The 25,488-nt window shown below is 41.5% G+C and overlaps 1 protein-coding gene across 1 annotated transcript in view; it reads left to right on the top strand.

Annotated features, from left to right (window-relative positions):
* LOC142089449 (potassium voltage-gated channel subfamily A member 5-like) overlaps positions 1 to 20,799 on the top strand; it is a 31,713-nt gene extending 10,914 nt beyond the window's left edge. The window contains exons 2-3 of the mRNA XM_075166068.1: positions 17,614 to 17,738; positions 20,122 to 20,799. The gene's annotated coding sequence lies outside the window, so the exon portion shown is untranslated. The remainder of the gene's footprint in view (positions 1 to 17,613; positions 17,739 to 20,121) is intronic.
* Positions 20,800 to 25,488: the final 4,689 nt, after the last annotated feature.

The raw sequence follows: 25,488 nt of genomic DNA, 5'->3' as shown, positions 1-25,488 counted from the left end.
AGTTGTTTCTGGATTTTAGCTACTGGGCAAAATACCTACACAGTATCTCTCAGGATCATGTTTTAAAAGTCTGCTCAGTGCTTTGAAAGAAAGGATACAGGTACCTGTCTTCAGGAGAGTGTGCTAAAGTGTGGATCCAAAGCAGACACTGGCATCTTACTGCAGGCCTGGTGGAGTAAGTCTTAGTAAATAGCAAAATTTCGGTTAGATTGCCACAACCCACTTTTCTCACAGGGTATCTCTAAATGACCCGTTCCTTGGGTTAAGATGCTAACTTCAGTGGCTCTGATGCCAGTGTGTTGAATATTTAGAGATGCCCCAAACCTGGGCAAAAACTCTGTAGCCAAGGCATTTCAATCTGGATTTCTCTGGAGCTGAGAACAGCACCAATTCTTCAGTGGCCCTATCTATCTCTGTGACTCATGAAGCACAGAGGAGCACTGACAGGTATGCATAGCTTGCTCACATATAGTGGTTGCAACAGATAAACTATTGCAGTAATGCTAAATATTTTTATTATTACACAATGGAAAAAAGTAATTTATTATTAGAAGCTAATTAATTTTCTAACTTGGTCTGATAGTTTTGCTCTGATAGCAGAATTCATTTGGCTGCGTAACAGTGTTCACAAGCTTGTCCTGGTTGGGTTTTGGAGGATTTTTTTTTTCTTCAGATTTTAGTTGTCTTCTTGACATTCTGAATTGAAACGATCTTAAGCAGGTGCCGGAAGAATACCAGAGGATGTAAGAAGGATCTCAGTGTTGCATACTGATAACAGAGCAGAGGCTGAGGAGCGTAGAATTTTGGAGCATGAGAGAGAAATCCCTCTGGAAGGCTTGGAAACACTGTGCATTTCAAAATGGAATTTGCACTGCTTCTTGCTAGTAGAAAATGGGGTAGCTTCTGTTCTTAATAAGGAAGCTGGATATTCCACTAAGGAGGAGATATGAATTCTCATAGACATCCTGACTGCATCCATATTATGTGCATCTAAAATGTGCCCAGGACCATTTTCTGGCACTGAGGCCAATTGGCGTGCAACAGCCTGTGTTCATACTGTTAGACTCTCCCTCTAAAATAAGGTGGCCGGAGGCAGACTGCCTAATAGGCTCAGTTCCTGGCCTGTGCTGATTCCCAGATTGTGCCTAGGAAGTATTTGGGAGAGAGCTCTCTGGTACAGACTTGCATGTGTGACCAGGAGCCTTTAAGAGTATAGTTGGTTGTGATTAATTGCCTGGGAAGATTCCCTCAAACTGTTTAACTGACAAGTGTAGATATTGCTCAGTTTCACACTTAGGGCTGAGAAGTATGCCCTGCTTTGATGCTACATTGCATCTTGCCCTCAGGCAATTTCTTGGAGTATCTTAAAAGCTTTACATGTTTGCCCTGCTGGTACTTTCTTACTTTAAACAATAATGAGTCTCTATTCATTGAGCACAATTATTTCTGCAGAAATCTGTTTTCATCTAATTCTGCTTCCACCTGAGCTCTTGTATATACAACTATACTAAAAGTCACCACACAACCCCCCGACTTTTCTAAGTGCAAATGGAGGAGCACAAGTGAATCTGACAGTGAGGGCAGGATACTGTTGCTTTGTTTTTTGACTGACTGATTTTCCTGTTTGCACAGCCCTAGTGTAGGTTATACCTTGTGTTTCAGTCACTGCATCTTATAATTCTGCTTAGGAACAGTTGAGGCCCTGATGGCCAACCACATCCCCTGTTCTTGCTATCCAGCAGGCTGCACTAGAAAATATAACTGGAAACTTAAAGAAAAAAAAAAGGAAGGTGGTAGGGAGACACTCCTAACTGCATGCAAAGAAATTCAGGCAGAATGAGACCTGCAGAGATCTCACTGAGGCCAGCCTCCTTCCTGAAGAGATGGTCAGCCTCACCTAAATGATCTTCTGCAGATGTTTGCCTGGCCTGTACCTGACACAGACAAGGCCCTTCTGGGCTAGTCGATGGTGTTTACACTGTAGGTTAAGTTTACTTCCCTTTGCATATATGCTAAAACGATAATTTGGTCCTAAATTAATTACAACCTGAAAGGGGAGTAACTAAAGGTCAGAACAAATATGTACTTTCTGAGCATTGTTAGCTTCCAAATGGGTTTGACTTCTCTAAATTCATTGAGATAGATAGCCTCAGAAAAATGTGCATACAAGTGAGGACTGGTCTGAAAGCATCACCAAGCTTCCCTTACAAAGCATTGGGATTTTGGATGTAATACTGGAAGCAAAACTATTACAAGCTTGTGTAACTGTATTACTGCTTCTATTGCTGTAGAAACCATGGACCACCCAGCACGGGCAGGAAGTGGACCACCACTAGAATTCTTCTGTAACTTCAAGGTGAATCTATTTGCCAGCAGCGGCTCTGCTGTGGTCCCCAGGGACTGGAACATTAGTTAAATTCAGTCAGACTGAGAAGTAAAAGTGCATGCCTAGAAGTAAACTTCCATTGAAATCTTTTCTGACACTGTAATTCGTGAATCTTGACAGCTCTAACTGCAATAATTTAAGATTATTGCACCACCCCAACAAGTGGGTGAGAAGCAAGTCCCTCTGAAGGGACCACTAGGGACAGGTGAACCTATCAATGGGCTTTCATTTTTTAGTTTTTGTATACACGAGCATCCCATATGATCTTCCACTGAACATAGTCCTTTTCCTAAGACTCAGTTTTCTCCTTTGTCTCACTCCTCTGACAGAGGTTGTCATCCTTCAGAAGGAGTGGCAGGACAAGACTTCCGAGTACTGAAGGCTTGTTTGATGATGGCAAATGTTCTGGACAATAGAACTTGCTGGCTGAGGAATTTCTGCTGTGGAGGTGATTTTCTCCAGCAGATGAGTGGGCAGATGTCTTAGTGTGGGGGTCATGTCTTAGGTGACTATAGCAAAGACCACCAGAACTTGGGGTCTGGAATGCTGAGGTCCACGACCTGGAAAGTCTGATGAAACTTTTTATGTCAGGGCGTCAGTCTTTAAGGTCTGTTTCAACAATGAGTAAGGTTAAAAACTCTGTTTATCATATTTATGTATTATTCAATATTTAGAGACAGGATACATACTTAAAATGGATATGTAAAAAACATGTAGACTTGCAAGAAAGCAAAAGTATAATGCAAGAGCCAAACACATACTGGAGGTAAGTGAACAAAATCATCATTGGAGCCAGTAAGGGGAGGGGGCCTTTTTATTAATTTCCCCTAGAGAGAGAAGTTGTAAAGTCATTATTGCAGCATTCATGGACAGTGAAATATATATTTAAAATATTTCAGGAGCACATCCTGCTCTCTGTTCACTCTGTAATTATGGATTATTCCTACTGAAGTCAACTTCTGTCCCATTCCAGGAATCCTACTCAGATAAGACTCAAGGGCTGCAGTCATATCCTTTGTTTTCCTTGAGTCTTGACAGACCGAATTAAACAGAGATCTCTCTTACAGTGATAGCATGCTGGTGGCATGTGCTGTGGGGAGAAGAGTGTAGAAACAATATTGCTTATTGCCCAAACTCAGCTTGCAAAATGGCAGCATAGCATGTCTTGTTCGTATACACTAGTTTCTCAGGCAAAGCAGGTGATGCTGGGAAGGTGTGAAGGGTCCAAATTGGGAAAAGAAAACAATCAGAGACTGATGACTGGAACAAAATGCTCAAATCAAAATTCTTCCTCCCTGGGGAAGCTCTCCCACAGTCAGATGTAGTGTTCTTTAGCTGTCTGGTTTTAATTCCAGGACTGTAAGGAAAGCATGGCTCTTAAGGCCTGCCTGGGACTTTTTTTGTCTGCTGTTGGGTAACGAACGCAAACATAGAGCAATCAGGCCTGAATAAGAATCTCACATACCATTTCCTTCTCATCCCTGAAACCCATACCATTCCCTTGGCTGATTTTCTAACTGAATTGTCAAGGGTGTAAAATCACACTGTAAAATTTCCTCCTGTTATTTGCATAGAGCTCAGAGGCAGGAGCCAATGTAACATACTTTGAATTTGTTTTCCTTTTTAGAAGGGGCTTGCATTTTGGATTTTTTTTTCCCGGGCTAATGTACATCTGATGTCAGGCTTCCCAGATGAGAATGGTTAGACTGGCATTGACATTTTTAGAAATATGTGCGAATGGAAAAATATCCTGGGAGTGCTGCCAATGGCTGATTCTGTAAAGTTTTAGTCCCTGTTGAATAGCAAACATGAGCCAGGTACCTCTACTGAAAAGAAGCCTTACTCATGAAGTGTCTCTACTCAGGTGTGTGGCATGCGTGCCTTCTCAATTTAAGGAAAGGGCAGGAGTGAATTCCAGCAGGCTGTGACTCATTCAGGCGATATTCAATTCCCCTTTCTGACCAGATGATAAACAGCCAATTAGCATCTTTCCCAAAGGGAGGAACAACTACAGCAAAAGATCCTGGCAAAAAATGGATTTTCCAAGGTTTAACTGGGAGAATAACAAACAAAGTGGTTCAGACAAATCTCCTGCCTGATCCGTGGCTGTTCATTCCAGTTTGGTGCTGACGTGACCGGGACAAAACAGCACAGAGCTGAGCTGATTTGCAGTGAATCAAGCCTGCAGCTTTCCATTTCACAGCGAGATGGTAGAGTTTGGAGGATGAGTGCAGCTGATTAATGGTGCTATGAATGTCAATAATTTTTATAGGCTTTGCAGTGTGCTCATTTTAACTGCCTCATCAGAGCAAACGTCTCGTTAACAGATAGTAGGCTTTCATACAGCGCAGGTCAAATGGTGCTCTCCCTTGAAGAGACGCAGACCACCCTAAGTGAACAGGGGTTAAACCAGTGCAGGACGTGCTCTAAGGGTGCAATATCAGTGCTCGTTGAGAACAGATTGGCTATGTCTATATCCAGGGCTACAGCTGGCTCCCGCTGAGTTGCTGGCTTTGTTGAGTTTGGATCTCAGTAGGAGCCTGGAGCCAGGAGCTGGTGCTTTTCACTGAGGCAAAGCAGTGCTCAGTGAGTGGCAGGGCCTTGCAGCTCCCGCTGAGCTCAGTGCTGAGCCCAGTCTGCTGACTGGCAGCGTCTGGCCTCTGTGAGAAGCAGAATCTGCTGAGTTGCCCCATGGGTCAGTGCTCAACAGGAGCAGCGGCTCTCCTTGTGCTTCGGTGGGCATATCGCATGCAGCCGTCCCTCCGCTCTCCCTGATGAATGGCAGGATGCTTGTTTGCGGCATCGTCTTGCACGCCATCGTTCTCCCAACGCTCGCTCTCTCTTGCAGAGTCAGCAGTCTCTTTCTCATCATCATCTCTCTTCTGTTTACCTTACGGTCACTTATGTTGACAAGGCTGAGTGTATGTGGCTGTGCCTGGTGCTGCATACACCAGCCCGTGTGCTATGGAGTGCATATTCTGGCCTTGGCAGGGCTCCCTGGGCCAGCTCATGTTGTGGATGGCTCCCCACACAGGGACACTGTGGCTTAGTGGTGGCCTTAGCAGGAAGTTTAGATACAGCTATTTTCACACATCGTTTGCTGGTGGGATTGCTCTGTAACTGCTATGTGGAGCACCACAGAAATAGATTATATCAGCTTTACAGAAACCAGTATGTTGAACTGAACTGGATTCACTCTGATTTATTCTGGAGAAGGGTTTGGTGTTTTCCAAGGGAAACAAAGTTTTTTTAGTTACTCTTTTTTTCATCAGTAACTTTTGAGCTTGTTGGATATTTTCAACCAAATTTGGCAAAAGGACATCAGTCTTGAAGAAAATAATAATTTTTTTTTACAACTTTTGTAAAGGTAGCTGACTGCATGGGGGGGAGAAAGACCTGAATTAATACTGCTTCTCTTAGGGAAAAGCTGTGGCATTAGCTTTCCTAAATTGTTGTTCTATCAAAACAGGAAAGACATGGTGAATGAAATAATACTCTATCACCAGGGTATATTCACAGACTTCTCTGAAATGTAGCAAATACTGATTAGATGTGATCTATAGAATAACAGCAAGAACACAGTTGTGCTTAGAAATAAGGCAAATAGTGTCTTGCATATTGAGACAGAGTTCCTTCCTTCCTTCTAGCAGTACTTTCAGGACATTTTTCAGACTTCTTAGCTTGTTCTAAAGTCTGTTGTAATTGGGGGGGAGGGGGGCGGGCAGGGAGAGAGAGCCCTCTTGATTTCAGTGAGTTTGGGGTCAGGTTCGTCATGGTCCATCTCATGCCATCCTGGTGTTTTACAAGTTGAGGAAACAAACCCTTGAAATTAAAGCTCATATCCTTTTCTGCTGCATTGCCGTGGTGAGCTTGGAGGGGTAGGAGGACGGGAGGGAAGAGTTTACAAGAAGACTGGATCTTTAGTATTGGACTTTAAATAGACTGGGTTTAATCAGATTGGCTTGCACGCCCCTTAGCAGCCCTGCACGGCAGCAGTACTAGCTGCAGCTCCTTTACTTCCTGGAGCTGAGTAATAGCTCATCCTATTTGCTTTTCTAAGCATAAGGCACTCTGCAAAGAGTTAGTTGATTCTTCCTTACTCACTAACCAACTATCCATACATATTATGCCCACCGGTGGCATTTGCTATAGGACTTTCTGGCCTGATTTGAGAATGGACAGGAAGAAAAGCAAAGCATGTTACTATGCCGTGTTTAAGACTGGACCTGAAAAGCATAACTGCGTTTTAAACAACTTTCCCAAGATCACACAGTGCTGGGGTGCAGAAGAGAGGGCACATTTCCTGATGAGGAAGCTAATACCTTAATTTTAATGACCAAGTGGTCACACTTTTTGCCCACGTTTTATAGTCATAAACTAAAATGAAACTGTAAGGTACACCTAGCCAAAATAACTGTCAATTTACTGCTCTCTAGTAGGATAGCTGTTACATGCACTTTTCTGCGTAATCTGCAAACATGATTATCACTTCTTCAGGTCTAGCCAATGCAATCTGTTTTATTTACATTCTTATATTGTGTTCATCACTGATTCTGTGGATGAGACCCTTCCAATGATGCCATAAAAAATGTAGCTAATAGCCCTCATGTATTGGTTCTCTCAGCCTTTCCTCGTGAGAGCTGTGAGCAGTGAAGCAGCTGGGGTTTTTAAAAACAAAATATACATACATATGTATTAGCAGTATGTGATTTCTGAAAAGAAAGTACATCTTGGAGTTTATTCTTTATCCTCCAAACTTTGGTCCTATCCTGAAGGAAGTGTTATTTCCTGGTCCCTTATGGTAGGAGGTTTTGCTGTGCTTGAGGAAGAAATTCACTCGCTGTAACTATCAACTTGGAGCTCTTAGCTGATTTTTTTAATACCTTGGACCAAAGTTCTGTTTCCTCAGAGTTCCATTCTAGGGCCAGTTCTGTTCAATATATTTATCAATGATCTGGATGCAGGAATTGAATGCACCATTAGCAAGTTTTCTGACTATACTAAACTGGGAGGTGCTGTTGAATCTCTTGAGGGACAAGAGGCCTTGCAGAGGGATCTAGATAGATTGGAGCACTGGGCTGTGATTAATGGGATGAAATTTAACAAGTTGACATGCTGGATTCTGCACCTGGGATGGAGTAACGCCAGGCACAAGTATAAATCGGGAGAGGAGTGGCCGGAGAGCAGCCCTGCAGAAAGGGACCTGGGGGTGCTGGTGGACAGCAGGCTCAGTCTGAGCCAGCAGTGTGCCCTGGCAGCCAAGAGGCAAACCGCATCCTGGGGTGCACCAAACACAGCATAGCCAGCCGGTCAACAGAGGTGATTGTCCCGCTGTATTCAGCGTTGGTGCGGCCTCACCTTGAGTGCTGTGTGCAGTTCTGGGCCCCACCATTTAAGAAGGACATGAAGGTCCTTGAATGCATCCAGAGGAGGGCAACAAAGCTGGTGGAAGGGCTGGAAGGCATGTCCTGTGAGGAGCGGCCAAGGACTCTGGGTTTGTTTACTTTGGAGAAAAGGAGGCTGAGGGGCGACCTCATTGCTCTCTACAGCTGCCTGAGGAGGGGAAGTGGAGAGGGAGGTGCTGATCTCTTCTCCCTGGGATCCAGTGACAGGACCCATGGGAATGGTTCAAAGCTGCGTCAGGGGAGGTTCAGACTTGACATTAGGAAGCATTTCTTTACCAAGAGGTTGGTCAGACACTGGAACAGGCTTCCTAGAGAGGTGGTCGATGCCCCATCCCTGTCAGTGTTTAAGAGGCATTTGGACAATGCCTTTAACAACACGCTTTAACTTTTGGTCAGCCTTGAAACGATCAGGCAGTTGGACTTGATCATTGTAGGTCCTTTCCAACGGAAAATGTTCTATTTTCTATTTTTCTGTCCTATTTTCTAAAGTTATGGATCACCCTGCAGGCAGGGCAGTTAAACTTCGATTGGTTCACTTGCAGACAGATCTGTGTGGGGATTAGAAGGCATTTGTTCTTCTGCCATTGTTAAGAAAGACTGCAGCATTTTGTCATCAGTATAGTGATAGGTTTCTTGTGAAATCTGTCCAAAAACACTGGCAGATGCTCACCAAATCAGACAGTAGCAATATTTCTAACTTTATACCATGCAAAAAATACGGTATCTCTAACAAGCCGAAGGTAACCAGGAAGAGCCCCACATTTGAAATCTGATTTTTAAATTAATCTTATGATGCTGTGAAGTCTGACTCATGATTGTTGAATACTCAGCCTATCCTATTCTGTCAAAAAGCAGCCTTATTTTGAATGGTAACAAATGCTGTAGATGGGCTGCAGAAGAGGGGCAGAGGCCCAAATATCCTGGCCTTGTAGTCAGTGAGAACTTTCAGGTTCTAGAAAAACCTTCAGTAAAAGCCTTGTGCATGATTTCATTTCCCTTTATATTCTTCTACTGCTGCAAAATAAATGTAACAGTCTGCTGCAAAACAAATAGAACATAATCTGCCATTTTGTCTTGAACATTTTGAAATAGTCTGCTAAAATAGCCAAAGAATGGCATGCAGGCAGTTTGCGAAATCATTTTGCATGAAGGGATTTCAAAAAGCTTCCCCAAAAGCTACCTACAAGTTATTAACTCACATTTGGGGACCATCTGCCTAGTGGCTTTTCAAAATAATGCTATAAGCACAAGGCTAAAAGGAAGGAATACCTTACAAAAGCATGTTTTCCAGAAAAAAAAAGAAAAGCAAATCCCCAAATAGTTGAGCCTTACCTTTTGTTATACCCATAGGTGAAAAATCATAAGGTATTTGGGAACAGAAGTGTATCTGGGGCATTCCACAACATATGTGTGTTCTGAGAATCATCTTGCAGTTTCTATTTCAGAATTTTGACCTATTTTGGTGCAGCTACATTTGTTTGAGGAAAATGCAGTGTATGTAACAGGGAAATTACTATGGCTCTTCAGACTTTACAATCAGGAATTTACAGCAATTTTCCTACTGTAGAGAAAGACCAGGCATTGGAGACAGGGTTTTTCTAAAGCTGTAAGGCTTCATCTACATGGGAACGCTTGGGAAGCGTAATCTGAATGAAAAAAAAGCTGGATCTGAAGTATGCCTTGAATTGGAGCATACTCCTCTGTGAATAATCACATTTGGAATAAAGGTAAGCCTGACTCATGTGTAACAGTCCACTTAGAATACTAAAACAAATTTAATCTTTATTATTTTAAAGGAGAATGACTGTTCAGGGACTAACCAGAACAAACATGGCTTTTCTCTAGGTAGACAATCCCTGTTTTTAAAAGTCATCTGAGAAGTCAGGAAAGACACTGAAAGTCACTGGAAAACAGACTTGCCAGCTCTATAATTTGCTGTACACAAAAAGCACAATTCAACAAGGTGCTGAGCAATATTTTTTTAGATGCTAAATTCCTTTTGTCATCTGTGGGCGTTGAAGGCAATTGGTATCACCCATAATGAAGTACAGATGGCATTGAGAGTGACCTGTGCTGCTCAATATGCAGATATATCATAGCTCTTATCAAATTTTATGGGTATTAAATGAAGAGTAACTTAATCCTATAAGATATGAAAAAAACTTTACCATTCTTAGCTGCAAAACACGCTGATGACTGGAACTTAGGCCAGAGAGATGCCTGCTCCACCCTTATTTGATTCAAATTGTGTTTGGACTCTGAAGGCCTGTTCCTCTACTGTAGAATTTTGCAACTGGCTTCAGCAGATGTAGGATGAAATAGTACTGTTGCTGCTTTCGGTAAACTTTCCCACTGCTGGTTGGATGGAGTAGCAGTCAGTCTGAGCCTTGTTCTGAAGTAGTGAGAAAAATCACAGAAAGCACACTTTGAAAAAGGGTGGGGATGAGATAATTATTATTCACTGTCAGCTCTCAGCCTAAATTATGATTCAGTCTGTTTCTGTGCTCTTTAGAAAGGCATCACATGGCATTATGTAAGGCTGGGTGTCACTGTCAGTAGATAATGCTTAACCTGGAAAAAATGGAGCTGCCGAAGGTAGAAGGAATTTGAGGCAAATGGGACTTTTGGACTTCCCTTAAGAAAACTTATCTGAGGGGTTACAAGTAACAAATTGATGTTTAAAGACCTTGTGTAGTATCACAGCATGCCACGCTAGTATCTTAGAAAAGATAGCTAGATAGCTGGAATAGCAATCTATTCCATGTTTTTGTTGTCTGTAGTTTATAAATCTGGATAATCTGGATATTCCCATAAATGTCCTGTCCCTTTGGAATCCAGTTAAGTTTTTGGCCTGTATGGTTGCCTGTGTCACTAAGTTCCATAGCTTAATTACATTTTGTGTAAAAAAGTAATTCCTTTTCCTGTTTTTAAATTTCCTGCCTCATATATTAGTCACTGTCCCTGGATTTTTTTTTTTTTCCAGAGAACAAAAAGTCCCAGTCTGTCTGACTTACCAGGTTCTACGTAGCAAACATTTTTCCCAGAGTCTTCTTCGTTGTATCCTTTATAAGGCAAATAATCCAGTCTTTCCAACAACTTTCAGTATGACAGTTTATCGAGGCCCTGGATCATTAGCACGTTTCCTGTAAGCCTTCTCATCTGTTTTGAGCTCCAGCATCTAAAGCTGCACACAGGATCCCAAAAGAGCTGATCCACTGATTACTGTAAAGATGACGTGACCTTTTCAGCTTCATTCTCTTTTCCACATGCACCCTAGCATCTTTGTAGCTTTGACCGCAGCTTGCATAGTGATCACAAGCCTTCATTGTGCAGGTAATGAAGGCCGTGTCTATACTGGTGGTCTTTCTCAGTAACTGAAGTAGAGCACTGACCCGAAGTGGTGGCAGCCAGGTCTCTCTCAGCGTGGCAAGTGTCAGGCTGATTCAGATTTAAATGCTAATGTTGAACATTTGGGCTAGCTTCTTTTTAAACAGCTTGTAGAGACATACCCAGAGGCGCCTAAGCCCTTTTTCAGAATGTATACAAACATCTAGATCTCTGTAATACATGTGAGGATTTTTTCTTTACAAATTATGCGGCTAAAAGTCTCACTGGCCATTTTGGTGTGTATTCATTCCTCTTGCTCTGAAGGACCTCAAAATTCCTTTTTGTCCCAACTGCTGTAAATAAATTGAGCATTTGCAGGCTATTCTACCTCACTTGTACCTTTCCAGAGAAAATGTAAATATTCAGTGAAACAAGATCATTGGGGACCCTTGCCTGGTCTTCTCCCATGATTACAGCAGCTGTGTCACTGACTGTGGACAGTGAGCCTTCCTTGAAGCAGGTGCAGACTTCACAGGAACAAATGACTAATGCATTCACTGGAAGACTGTCCTTTGAATATGAACTAGAAGGTTATGACCTGGTGGGATCTAGTTGTGTTGATCTAGCTGTTTCTGTAGGTTTTAGGAGGCCAAGATAGGCAGCTGAGCGCTTTAAGTTAAGAGGAACGACAGTGAATGATTAAGGACTCCATTGGGCACTTGTGTCCATTAGCCATTCTGAGCACCATAATCTTATTACCGAGATTTCAAATGTTGTAGTGAAAGTAAAACTGTGTGTCTTGGCTGTGGGTGTGTGGGACTCTCCTGAAACATGCTTTCATCTTTTGCTCTTTTTCAATTTGTGAGTAGCCTGGTTCTTTGTATAACTACCACAGCCGTTAGTGAGACTGCCTTATCAAGCTGTCCTGCCAGCTTTGACAGCCTCTGTGAGGCTCAGAGAGACAACACCTCCTACAGGCTCTAGCAACACCTCTTGAAGTTACATGCTGTCAGACTCAACACTGCCTTGACAGCCTGAATTTGCCTTTGCAGATAGGCAGCTGGTAGCTGCAGGACCAGGAACTTGACCTGATACTACGTTATATTAAGGGAGCTGGTATTTTCATCAAACCCTGTTTTTCTGATGTGAATGTGCTCCTGGTCTACATTCCCAGTTCACAGAGAAAAAGTCTGCCCTCACAGAGCAGGAACACAAGAAAAGCGATGCCTCAGAATGATTGCTTTCATATTGCTGAACATATTAGGGCCAATCTAATTAAACTGCATGCATGGAGATGAAAGAGCTAATCTAACCCTTACCATGGCAGTCAAAGTGTGCAGATTAGGTAATTGCCAGTGTCAGTCTTAAAAACAGTAGTCCCAGCCCCGATGCAGTTGAAGACACTTGGCACTACCCCGTGTGACTTCACGGGAGTCAGAACCAAGCTTAGTGTTCTATTTTAGACAGGGCACAGTTCAAGGAGAGGACACTGATCTCTGTCAATAACTTAAAATTGAATCCAGTTGCCACAGCATCAGGTAATTTCTTAGGAAAGTTTGTTAGACTTTTCAATATCAATACTGGGTTTCAGAGGTGTATTTGCTGAATTCGCCTTTTGATAAAACCCCTTAATAAGCAAGACTGTTTGCTCTCCATCTGGTGCTGATCTTACTTAAAATACAGTGAGATTGGCAACTAATTCACTCATGGACAGAATAAGTATAAAAGTTGCATAAATCAGTTAATACTGCTAAGTCCAAAACTTAGTTGTAGTTTCTTGAAAAAATAAACTATGAACTTTTCCTCTTAGGACAGAAACTGTAAGATGGAGAAATATCTCACACGCTTCTGGTGCCGAAATATCGAGTAGTGATGTTTGGTTTTTGCAGATTCCTTTCCTGTTAATTCTTGCCCCCACAGTACTATACTTGTCTTGAAACTGGTTACACTTCATGTTCAAGGCAAAATTCTTGCACTTTAAAGATTCAGTTTTATTTTTAAGGCTTTAATCTTGCATTGATAACTTTAAGTGCTTTCCAGTGATGCACTGAGCAAGGAACTAACATCCTTCTTTGTTGTTTTCAGTGCCAGATAACATTTATATCCAATGGTGGGCCTCCATTTGCCATGAAGATGCAATTACAGGGGATGCAGTGTGCAGATGTTAAGCAATTTGATCAATGCTATCTGGAAATTATAGTGATTATATATATTTTAGGATTTAGTTTACCTTCTAGGCCCCAACTCCTTCTTCTGAATCACTAAAAGAAAACCATGCTAGTTTTATTTTTTTTCTGGAATCCCTACTAAAAATCTTGTTTAAAATGAATATGGGAAATCCACTAGCAGATAAGGACGAAACTTCCCAGGCATAGGATTAAAATGGGATGAGCACAGAAGAGAAAAGTACATGCATGGCTTTATGGCTTAACAGTGACAAAAGACATTTTTTCAGGTAAGGATGTAAATATCCAAACTAGAAGGTTGTATTGACACACACCAACAGTCATAGAATCAGAGCTTCACTGACCTTCTCATTGAATGATCAGAAAGGGGGAGGGGGTTGGTCTTGATGTCTTAGGCTATCAGAGATGGATGAAACCTCCTGAAGGCTTGAAGTAGTGAGAAAAAACTGTGGGCTGCTCTATTTGACAACCAGTTGACCAAAGTCCTTTATGACCCACATTAGAGCTCACTGCATACTGTATTCCCCACCCAATAATTTCTGTTTTCCTTTCTCCGTAAGCTCCAACCATATGATTTTTCATGTGAGATGAAAGGAGGATAGCACACCTCAACAGTGTGAGAGATTCAGGTCTATAATCAACGTTACGCACTCAGGTTCAAGTTCCTCATCAGAATGCTGCCAACTTGGCGTTTGAACTGGCCCTTTAAAATTGCAAGGGGATATCTGCTAAAGGGTTGGATTTCTATTGTTGTACTCTTTTTTTCCTCCACAAGCAATCCCATCCAGTGCCTAACATGTATCAAAGAATAGTGTAGGCCAAGCTTCATTCGGTGTTCTGGCTGCTGCATCTGGGAATGTGGCAACACACAGCAGTCCTCCCTTTTAATTTCTCTTTTGTGATCTTCTGCTGTACATTTGATAGTGTTCACTGTTATCTTGTGAAGTCACATTGCCTGAGACCATTCTTTGCATTGTTTTAGTTAGCAACGTGCTTAGGCTGGTCCAGAAAAAAATTGTACAATTACCATCCAGGATACGTGGTCTTTCAGTCTACAGTGCCCTTGTGGCCCATCAGCCGCGTACGAGCAGCTGTCACAAACAGATGTTTCAAGACCTGCTCAAGCTTGTAGGAACTGCGAGTTGTTGTCTGCTAGAGGTGGTAAAGAGCCCATCTGACTGAGAAAACCTTTCCCAGAGAACTCTGAATTGAAACAGGCATGTTTCCATGAAAAATGTCTCTTCTGAGTACCTAACATCCTCCAAAGAAAAGGGTTCACTGAGGAAGTCCCTTGCTTTGCTCTATCCTGTATACGAGTTGACTACAAGTGAGCACAATGTACTGTGCCCCTGCATCTTCCTTTCCTTGTGTTTGGAGAAGACGAGTGGGAGGAAGTGCAGAGACCCAATACCAACCTCATGTGAGTACAGAGCTCCTCTTTACAAGTGGTTTCCTGGCTGTTCTGAGCAATTGCTTTCCTAGCCTTTTGTGCTTCTCAGATGATAAGACAGAGCTGAAAAGTAAGATATTGTAAGAGTCCCTCTTAATTCGTACAGTCAGCTTAGAACAGCTGCAGACAAATACAGGTTCAGGACAAGAGACTGCAGCTCAGGACAAACATTACTCTAAAGGACTGCTGATACGAGTTTGACAAGCAAAAACTTGTTTAAGTTAGTAGTACCAAGGAGCCTGTCTATTGAACAGAAAGCTCACAGCTGCTCACAGCAGGACACTGCTGCTTTAACAAGATTTTCTCTGGCTGCTCCAATTCCCTTTAGATTTTTCTTTTTGGTTTTTTTTTTTGGTAATCATCTTTCAAACTACAGCAGCATTTGTTGTCCTGAGGTGCTGACTCTAGTGGAAGAGATTCTAGTGGAAGCTTCTACGCCAGTTTGCACAGGCTTCATTTCAGTTCACTAATCATATCCTCCTCGGGCTCTCCTCAGGCTCTTGTATTGATTTTCCTCCAGCTGGAGGAATTGTCTGAGACAAATGACATGACTGGTGTGTTGAGGTCACATTTCTAGATTGAGGGTGGACTGAGGGAAGCTTCTGCCCTTTGGATTCAGGGAAGACCTGGCATTTGAATGTGGTGTGGATGTGCAAGCCTTCGGTCTTCCTTCTCTATCGTGCACATCTGCTGCCCTCCAGGCAGCCAGTTACTTTGGGAATGGACAAGAAGAGAGAGCAGAGGATGTGATGGGTGACTTAAGCTGGTGTCTGGAGCTGAGAAGCAAAGGGTCTCTGCTGGTTTAGGCTACTTCACTGACAAAAGACCCATTGACTATTCTCTCAGTCACCATCAGAAATCCATGGGAAGGACTTGAGTTGAGGTGACAGGATAGGAAGTTTGCCCCAAGGCAAATCTGGAGAACAAAACAGTCATAGGAATGAAACATGCTTTATATTTTCCAGTGTTACCTGTATAACCAGATTTGACAGAGTGGAAAAGCAGGAGGCCAGGGGATCTAAAAGCATGAGACAAAGGACTAGTGAGATCCTTTGGTACATTTGGGCCCCTCACTACAAGAAGGACATGGAGGTGCTGGAGCGTGTCCAGAGGAGGGCAACGAAGCTGGTGAAGGGCCTGGAGCACAAGTCTTATGAGGAGCGGCTGAGGGAACTGGGGTTGTTTAGCCTGGAGAAGAGGAGGCTGAGGGGAGACCTCATCGCACTCTACAACTACCTGAAAGGAGGTTGTAGCGAGGTGGATGTTGGTCTCTTCTCCCAAGTAACTAGCGATAGGACGAGAGGAAATGGCCTCAAGTTGTGCCAAGGGAGGTTTAGATTGGACATTAGGAGAAATTTCTTTACTGAAAGAGTGGTCAGGCCTTGGACCAGGCTGCCCAGGGAAGTGGTGGAGTCACCATCCCTGGAGGTATTTAAAAGACGTGTAGATGAGGCCCTTAGGGACATGGTTTAGTGGACATGGTGTGTTGGGTTGACAATTGGACACGATGATCTTAGAGGTCTTTTCCAACCTGTATGATTCTATGATTCTATGATTTTTCTGTGAAAGCTGGAATAACACAATGGAGCACAAATGATTCTTCTGCTAACCTTACTCCAGAACCAAGCTGACTCCTACCTACCATCTCAGCAAAAAGGCAGATTACTTTGGCTAGGTACACACTAAGGTCCTTGGAGAGCTCATTACTCCAGTATCTACGTGACAGGAATCTTGCTACTGAGTGGAATTCTCATCCCTGAATTAGGATTTTATTCCCCTTTCCCCACATAAATGCCTTTTTTGGCAAGATGTAGATATTCTGTTGTCAAGGCTTCTTTGACTCCTTCCAATGAAGTTCATTTTTTAAAGTGACAGGCAAAAAAGGAGAAGACATGACCTTCTAGCCTGAGATTTACTAGGGTTTTTTTTAAGAATATTTTTTGAATATTTTTTGAAGGATGATATGGTGTCCAATTGCTGATTCAAATGGTATTGAAATACTCCCTCTAGCCTAGGGAATATTTGCTTGTTCATATAAAGAGTGAACCCTCTGTGATCTTGGCTTCTGACTGGTTAGGAAATACCCTCAGGAAGATGGAGATGAAAGTGCAGATACAGGCAGACAAGGGAGGGAATTGGGATTCTTGAGTAAGGGCTCTTAACACTCAACTAGGAGGTAAGAGAAAATAATTATGCTTCCTCTGATCACCTTGATTTCTGGGATGTGGCAGAACTTATGTTCCTAACTAGTGAACACCATGTTACTTCTGGATTTAAACAGGGGCCAGAGCCTAGGCACTTGGGAAACTGAGTCCACTAAGAAGTATGAGTGCAGGATTACACAGCAGCAGACTGAACTGGGATTTTGATCTTCTACATTTTGGATCACAGTAGCTATGCATGCAATTAGTAAGGATTTAAGCATCTAATTCCTCTTGTGACCTGGCCTTCCAATCCCACATCAAGTAACTGTGGTTTGGCCTCATGAAGCATAGATCCTTGACAGTCCGTCTAGTGTGGCATCGAAGACCATATCCCTGAGGTGATAAAGTTAATGAAGAAACGTGTGAGGAACAGCTTTTTTACCGATGTTGAATTTTATTAACCTGTCTCACAAGAGCCTTTTATCACCTCACAGGATGAGTCCTTTCTAAAGGCTTGTGCAGTGTCAGCTTTCCATGTGACTATCTGTAACTTGGAACACTTTTGCTACCTTATATCCAGCGACATCACTAAGGCTATAAAATAGAAGAACTGCAACCCTCAAAAATGCTGAAGACAGTTTACTAAAGAGGCTGCAATAGTCAGAGCAGTTATGCGATAAATCAGTAAGTGATGTTGTCTCTCTTTGTTTTTAAGAGCAACCTGGAGCAGTAGCGCTATTCTCCAGATGGCTTTCCACGGCATCGTCTTCCGTAACACACCAGTGAGCCACGAGACTGAGACAGAAATTCCAGTGTGGGGAGGGTGTGAGTCATGAGATGGTGAGTGAAAGAAACAGGAGGATAAAAATAACAGAGCACAGTATGATGCAGAATATTAATCTCTTACCCTGTGTTATCCTAGCTTGTGTTACATACAGCACTATGTTATACCGTAGATGCACCACTGCTCAAAACAGATCTCTCTATGCTATTCTGAAAGATTATAGTTCAGGATGCTAGATTGCAGGGACTTCTAATAATTGTGCCTTTAAGTTGGCTGAAAATTCTTAATCAAGAAGTTCCTGCAACAGAAAATACATAGTCAAAGAGTATCAAAATGCCCCTTCTGCAACATTCATATTTTTTATATTTTATATGAAAACATCAAGTTCAATTAATTTAACATCAATTGAATAAATATATTTATTCAAAAATTAAAATTATATCGCTTTTAAAGTCGCTCCCTTTTTCCAACCTTCCTTTTTTTCTTCTTGTTCTTTCAGGAGGAGAAAAGAAAGAAAAAACGTATAAAAATACTGTGAAAACTGACATAAAATTGAACTTTTATTCTAGCTAACATGAATCAGTAGGAAAAAAGTAGAAAAAGTAAAATCAGCAAAATCAGAAGAAAAGACAGGTATTTTATTTTGAAATGTGAATCCCTATTTTTCTACTCAAATCTGCCATTCTGTCCTGGCTGAGCTTCATTCTGAAATCACTCACAACAAAATCAAGAGCCCTTCTAGGGAGCTATGGTTTTCAGCTCACCTAGTTTGAAGTATTTGAGTAAAGCATATAACCCAGTCACCTTGACATCTCCTATAATCACTGGAGCAAGACAGTGATCTTCAGAGAGCTATTTGGAGCTTAGGAAGCCTATTACCATGTTGTTTTTCAATTCCATTAGGAATCTGGGCATCGTAAAGACAGCAGGAGCTTTTTCTTTAACTTCAAAGGTGCCAGCTCTGGCACTGAATCTTCACTGCAGATTAACACATAGACAGCTCTTTTGATAGAAACTGTGTCTATTATTTGGGAGTGGGGAGAAATGTTTATTTTATTTCACACTGATTCAGTTGAAAATCTTTCAAATGGATTTCACTTTGCTTTTTTTCACGTAAGTCACCTTCAGGCTTTGTCAGGACTGTGGAAAACTTTGCCAAAACTGGGGAACATACAAACAAATGATAAGGCAACCTTCTCTGGCAAGCAGTGAGGTGGCTGTGTGGGCCCCCTGCTGCAGCCCTCAGAATGTGAATGACCAGTTTTTGTAGGGTTCTCCCTCCTCTTTGCCCTTTCAGGGCTGCCTGATGAAGTGAAGCATTTGCACACACTCTGAAAAAAGACGCCGTTTAATCACGATCGATTTAAGGTCACTTGATTTAAGGCAGGCGTGTCTGTAAAGTAGTATGGTTTAGGTATGCAGTTATGGTCAGAATACTCCTTGCTCCCTTTCAGACCCTGTCGAAATCAATTCCTTTGATCCCACTAAGTTGAATCTACTTTGAAAAATTCCTTTTTTTCTTCTTCCTTTTTTTCTACTTTGTCTTACAGAGGCTGCCTGGGAAGCTACTTGGGAATATCTTTTCTGTTTTTTAAATACTGTTCTTAAGCAATCTTCTGTTATTTTTTACATTTATATTTCCATCTATTTAACTTATTCTTGTATATTAAGGCTTTTTATTTTCCAATACGTAAAGAAAAAAACACTTATTTTTGAAGTTATACAAAAATGGAAGTCATTGTAATCATGATTTGATGTCCTTGGAACACATTTTATTTACTATTCAATAGCCACTGTTTTTATTAGGACAGTGTTTGAACGTAACTTTAAGCCCAATAAAGTTCCAGGGCTGATCTCCTGGGAGAGGATATTTATGGTCCATATTTTCAGAGAGGGAGACTGGAAGTAGAAAAAGGCTTAAATATTTAGGCCTCGGTTCAACTCTGAAGTCAGGGGAAATCTGTCCATTGCAAATAGTCATTTGACCAGTGGCAGAAGTCAGTTGCAGGTGTAAACGTGCAGCTTGAAGGGATAGTTGCATTTAGTTGCATTCAGCGTACTCATTGCAAGCAGAAACGTAGGCCTCGGATTGTGTATATTACTGCAGGGGAACTGACCTATTTTTCTGGAGAGAAAAAAACCTACCATAAAAGTCTAACTGGCAAGAACTGTAAGAGCAGAAAACGATGCTGTTTTTCTTTGGGATATTTGGTTATACAAAAAAATCGATGAAGACATTATTTCCAGCAGGAAAACCACTGGTGGTGCTTGGTGTCACTCAATTAATCTTAACGCCCTTGAAAGGAAAGTAAAATAATGGTGCATCTTTCACTTGGTTCTAAGCCATAATTCTGTATCCAGCGTGGAACCTAATGATGTGCTCTTGATATTTACTATAGTTTTTTGCATTACAGAAGTCTGATTGCTTTCCTTCTGCAGATACTGATCATTAGGAAGACACTGCTGCAGAGACTGAAACGAAACCCATTTATTCCTTGTTCTCAAGTCATCTTGGGTTAGAAGTTGCCAAAAAATTTTCTCCTGGATAAATAACTGATGTCCCCATCAAGCATATGTTCTCTGTGAGTTGGATTTCTTCATTCAAATTGTTGAAAATCTGTTCTGCTTGGAGGTTTCTCTCGTAGAGGAATTGTTCAGCACCACAAAAGGAGTGTGCAGGGATCCCATAAAAGTTTAAATGCTTTGAACTAACTCCTAGGCACAAGAAGACTTCACTACTTGAGATTTTGTTTGGAAATAGATGAGTTCTTGTCATAGATTGGGCATCTTCTATCATAGTTCTAACATATCAAAATTTCTCATCATTCTGGAAGAAGATTCAAGTATTTGTTCTTTTTCTTTTATTGGCATTCATCTTTGTTTATTTATTTTGTATTCTTGAGATGTGTTGCATCTCTGGAGTTTGTATTTCTACTTTTAGCGAAAAAATGCTGTACATACATATGAAGATTAGTCTAATTTTTTATGTGACTTTGACTTGAACATTTTTCTGTTTATATTTATATTGCTATTTCAAAAATGTGCATTATCTGTATTCTTCATGTCTTTTTCCCATCTATAACTCAATAAAATTATGTCCCCGTTCTGCAGAACCATATCACATGTGCGTAACAGTAATAACAGTTTTTGAATAATAATGACTGATAATTGTAAATGGGTTAATCTATATCGATATTTATATCTATATCTAATCTATATCTATCTGTCACAGCCTGAAATTCTTCTGATGTAGGATTTGAGATGGTGAAAAAATTACCAGTGAGTGGTAAGCTCAGCTCAGGAATAATTCTTGCAATATTTATAATAAAGGCTAGTTGGACTTGAAAAGTAGATTTTTCTGTTCCCTAAAGGTGTATGTACTTTATTTAAATTGTCACCATGGCTAAGTTTAGAACTGGTATTCGCCATGTGAGTCAATGGAGTGTTACCCATTTCATCAGGCTGCATGTGTCTTTTATGTCACTACAGCTCAGGGATAAATAAATGACTGCAATATTTCCTTTGTCACAGAATATGCAAGTTTCTAAGGAGTGCTAGCTTAAACTTTCAGAGCTCCCAGTCATTGTATGATTAAGAAGGAATATAGCCCAGGAGATCTGCCACTGGCCTGAAACAGCAAAGGCTTGGGTTACGTTGAATGGCCTAGCATGAGTTTTCTGTATGAGAGCAGGTATATTACATGAGTACCAAGGATATGGCTCTCATTGGAAGTTAAGAAATACTAATTTGAGTACAGTACCTAAAATTTCTGTGAGAATCCACATCCTGCTGACTTGTTCATGGACCCTACATTTAAGGCAGAGCACAGACAAAACCAACATCTTCTGATGAATGGCTGTTCAGTGAATGAGCCTAGTGAGCACCAAAGAAGCAGATCCAAGGGATGGAGGTTGTTTTGCTCCACCATTTGAAATTAGCGCAAAAGAAGGCTCTGAGAAGTTTGTGTGAGGACAGTACTTTCCTGTGCTACTTTTTGAACTGAATGCTGTAGGACCTGGCTCTGCCTTTTCAGGTCTTTAAGGTAGATTCTCAGCTGGCATGAACTAGCCTAATTTCTTTGACATTAGTGGAGCTCTTCTGATTTATACCCACTGAAAACCTGAGAGCTTAGCTGCATTTAAATGAAACTTGTTTATATGAAGCACATCCTTTTTAAAGGAATTTGTTTTTTTTTTCCTCCTCTCTAATAAGGAAAAGAAAAGAGTAACTTGACCTGAGGCATCTGTGGGCTGAAACAAGCCTTAGGCCTTTAACTGGTGGACCTTCACCCTTGTCATGTGGATATTCAAGTTCTTTACAACTCCCTTGATTTTCTGTGCTTCTCTTTTGTAGCGGGTAGATCTAGTGAGGTGCTCAATTCTGTGCTTAAGTGTAGCCCGAGCTGACATGAACGGACTGCACACATGCACAAATGGATGCAGGACTGAGGCTTTAATGAGTAAATTTTTGAGTGTCTGGAAATAGGCTTTGATCTTAGAGTGAACTTATCAAACTTCTGTGGGCTATGAGCATTCATAGACACTAAAATCCCTCAGAGCGAGGACATGAAACTATCCGATGTCTCTTCTGCTTTGTGGAGATTCAGCTTTTCTTGGTATATTTGTTAGAAGATGTTCACTGCCAGGAGAAACTTGAGGTCATTGTACATGTTGTGGTTTAACCCAGCGAGTGGAGGTAAGCCGCTCGCTTACTCCCCCCACCTGCCCCAGTGGGATGGAGGAGAGAACTGGAAAAAAAAAGTAAAATTTGTGGATTGAGATAAAGACAGTTTAATAGAACAGAAAAGGAAGGGAAAATAATAATAATAATAATAATGGTGATGATAGAATATACAAAATAAGTGATGCACAATACAATTGCTCACCACCCGCTGACTGATGCCCAGCCAGTCCCCAAGCAGTGATCGCTGTTCCCCAGCCAACTCCCCCCAGCTTATATACTGAGCATATGGTATGGAATACCCTGTTGGCCAGTTTGGGTTAGCTGCCCTGGCTATGCTTCCTCCCAGCTTCTTGTGCACCTGGCAGAGCATTGGAAGCTAAAAAGTCCTTGACTATGAGCACCACTTAGCAACAACTAAAACATCAGTGTGTTATCAACATTATTCTCATACTAAATCCAAAACACAGCACTATACCAGCTACTAGAAAGAAAATTAACTCTATCCCAGCCGAAACCAGGACAGTACAATAGTAGCTTTTTACTGCTGTAATATTCCTTTAGGTCTCTAAAATTTAGTGAAGTCAATGGGAAAATTTCTAACAGTTTCAATGTGTTGGGAACATATCCCTGCTGCAAGTAAGACTCCATCAAATACAGTTATTTACAAAGCATTCAAAGAGGGAAAGACATTTCTCATCCTTGTCCGTTTAATATTGTATGCCAAGCCTGTGTTCAGGATTTTAAATCATATAAATTGAAAAGTGCCCCATTTAAATAGAATGAAGTCTGAACCAATTCAGTCTGCTACTCTGTAGGATATTTGCCATAGGGAAAGGGCAATAGGACCTCCAATGAGATGTCTGAGGACTGTGAGAGATGACAGTGGTCGTGATGAAAGGTGACTAGTCTGACTCTATAGACCTACATGCACCAAGACATATCTTCCTCACTGCACTGTTGACGGCAGTCATATTTTCTCCTGTACCCAAAAATGTCAGCTTCTGACTCCTGTTACATCTTGCAGATATAGTGTACACATCTAGACATGTCCAATCAGTAACAAGATATATTCATGTAAACAAACAGCTGGGCCTGGCTTATAATTAGGGTTACTAGTTACAGGACATCTTCTTTCATTTAGGTGAACTACTGCTGCTGCTTTGCCAAAAGCATGTTCATTAATTTCTTTCTAACTTCTCCTTGTCAATATTAGAGGATAGAAAGCAAATTTTGACATCCTGGAGGAACTTGTTTGCTTTCACAAATTGCTTTTATTAGGTATGGCCAATGGTCTTTATTACCTTTCTTGCTCCATTCTTCTGATAAATGCTGCCAGGACAGTCACGGCTTACAGTGTCCACTGTTCTCTGTTCTCACAATCCAAAGATAATGCTTCTCTTTATAATTCAGTTACTATTGTAACTTTTGCAGAATTCTGACAAATGCATGGAATTGCAAAATATGCACAGTAAAAAAAACATAGGACTTTGTGTTTACTTCTTGTTATGGTAAAGCCATCAGAGCACAGCCTGCATAGAAATCTTGAAAAAGAAAGAGTTATCATAGGGTGCAGTCCTCATTTCAGGAGGTTCCCTAAAATTGATTGACTGGGGCCAGGAGGATATGTTCCGATTCTAACGTTCCTCCTTAAATATCTGCCATAGGATGAGTAGATTTTTTTTTGCTTTAGTATAGAATTTCTTGTTCAAGGAAGAAACTGGTAAGGGAGTTCGAGCGAAGGATAATGAAAAAATTATAACAATTTGAAAAATTATAATTTTAGCTATGTGGGCTGCTCTAGTAGGAGCTGTACTTCTAGATGGATCAATATTTCCATGGTAGACTTGAAAGCCTGTGATGTTGCATGCCAGCACATAGGTAGCTGAACTGGGTTTACTCGCTCTTTGAGAATTAGGAGGTTCTGAGGATGATTTCCACTTTGGGCTGGGAAGAAAAGCTAACACAGCAAATATGTTCATGGTTTAAAAAGCTTATATTTCAGACTAGGCTAATCAAATCACTTTGATTCTATTTATCAGCTTTCAATTTACAATAAAAATTCAATTTGGATGAAAATATCTTCAACTTGAAAAAGGGAGTTTGCTTAGAAATTGACTCTGTCCTTAACCAGCTCCTAGCCCCGTGCGTGGGCTTTGTGCCTATAATTACAGGAGAAAAATCCAAGGTAGGCAGGAAACACAACAGAAAAGTCTCCTAATAATAAGAAAGGTGATAGACTGAAATCCACAGAGGTGAATGTGGTGCAAAGACCTGACTGCGATAGGATGTTTAATCATAGGATTCAGATCCATAGACTTGTAAGTGTGTTTGCAGCAAAGAAGCCTTGCAGCGCACGTGCCTGTAATGTGCCCAGCTCAATCGGCTGCCAACACTCTACTGAACACTAAATTCATTCATTATTATTGCTGGGTTTTTAGGAGGCAAGATGAGCAAAATCAACATCAATCTCCAACAGATGGGACTAGAGAAGGGCAGCTGCAGGCATACGGTGCACTACATAAGGCATGCAAGCGCACGTGGAATCCTCTGCCCCCGGAGCTCTGGCATTTCTGTTACACAGGCAGTAGGAAAATACAATTATCTGAATTAACTGTCACTGCACAAATCCCTTTACTTTGTGTTGGCCAGTCAGAAAAATAGGCAGGACTCGGGGAACACTGGCTACAGAGGTGCAATTTGTCACGTGGCAGCAAGGGCAGCGGTGAAGGAGCATGTTACTGCCTACGTGAGATGAGCGAGGGCATTCCTGTGAGCCTCCTGCTTTTTCTTTTTTGTTCTTGGGATTTCATTTTACTTTTTTACCTTTGGGGCTGAAAAGCTGGTAAATAAGATTACAGCACAGGCGTGCAGAAAATAAAATACAGCGGAAACGTGTGTAAACAAGATTACTAGGCCAAAACAGTGCCTCTCAGCACATTAACTGTACGGTGGGGGCCGTACAGCTGGGGCAGGCCTTGAGGCATTTTTGCCTGGGTACAGCAGATGTGGGCAAAAATACTAATGCAGCGCTCTTGAGGGAGCCGCTGTCATCCCTGTTCATTGAGTGTAGACAAACTGAGGGTGGGAAAGAAGCATTGGAGTTTGATGCGTTTGGGTTTTTTT

Source organism: Calonectris borealis, chromosome 1 (assembly GCF_964195595.1).
Source record: "Calonectris borealis chromosome 1, bCalBor7.hap1.2, whole genome shotgun sequence".
Taxonomy (NCBI): domain Eukaryota; kingdom Metazoa; phylum Chordata; class Aves; order Procellariiformes; family Procellariidae; genus Calonectris; species Calonectris borealis.
The sequence above is the reverse complement of the archived record's forward strand: the minus strand, read 5'-3'. Positions and strand labels throughout refer to the sequence as shown.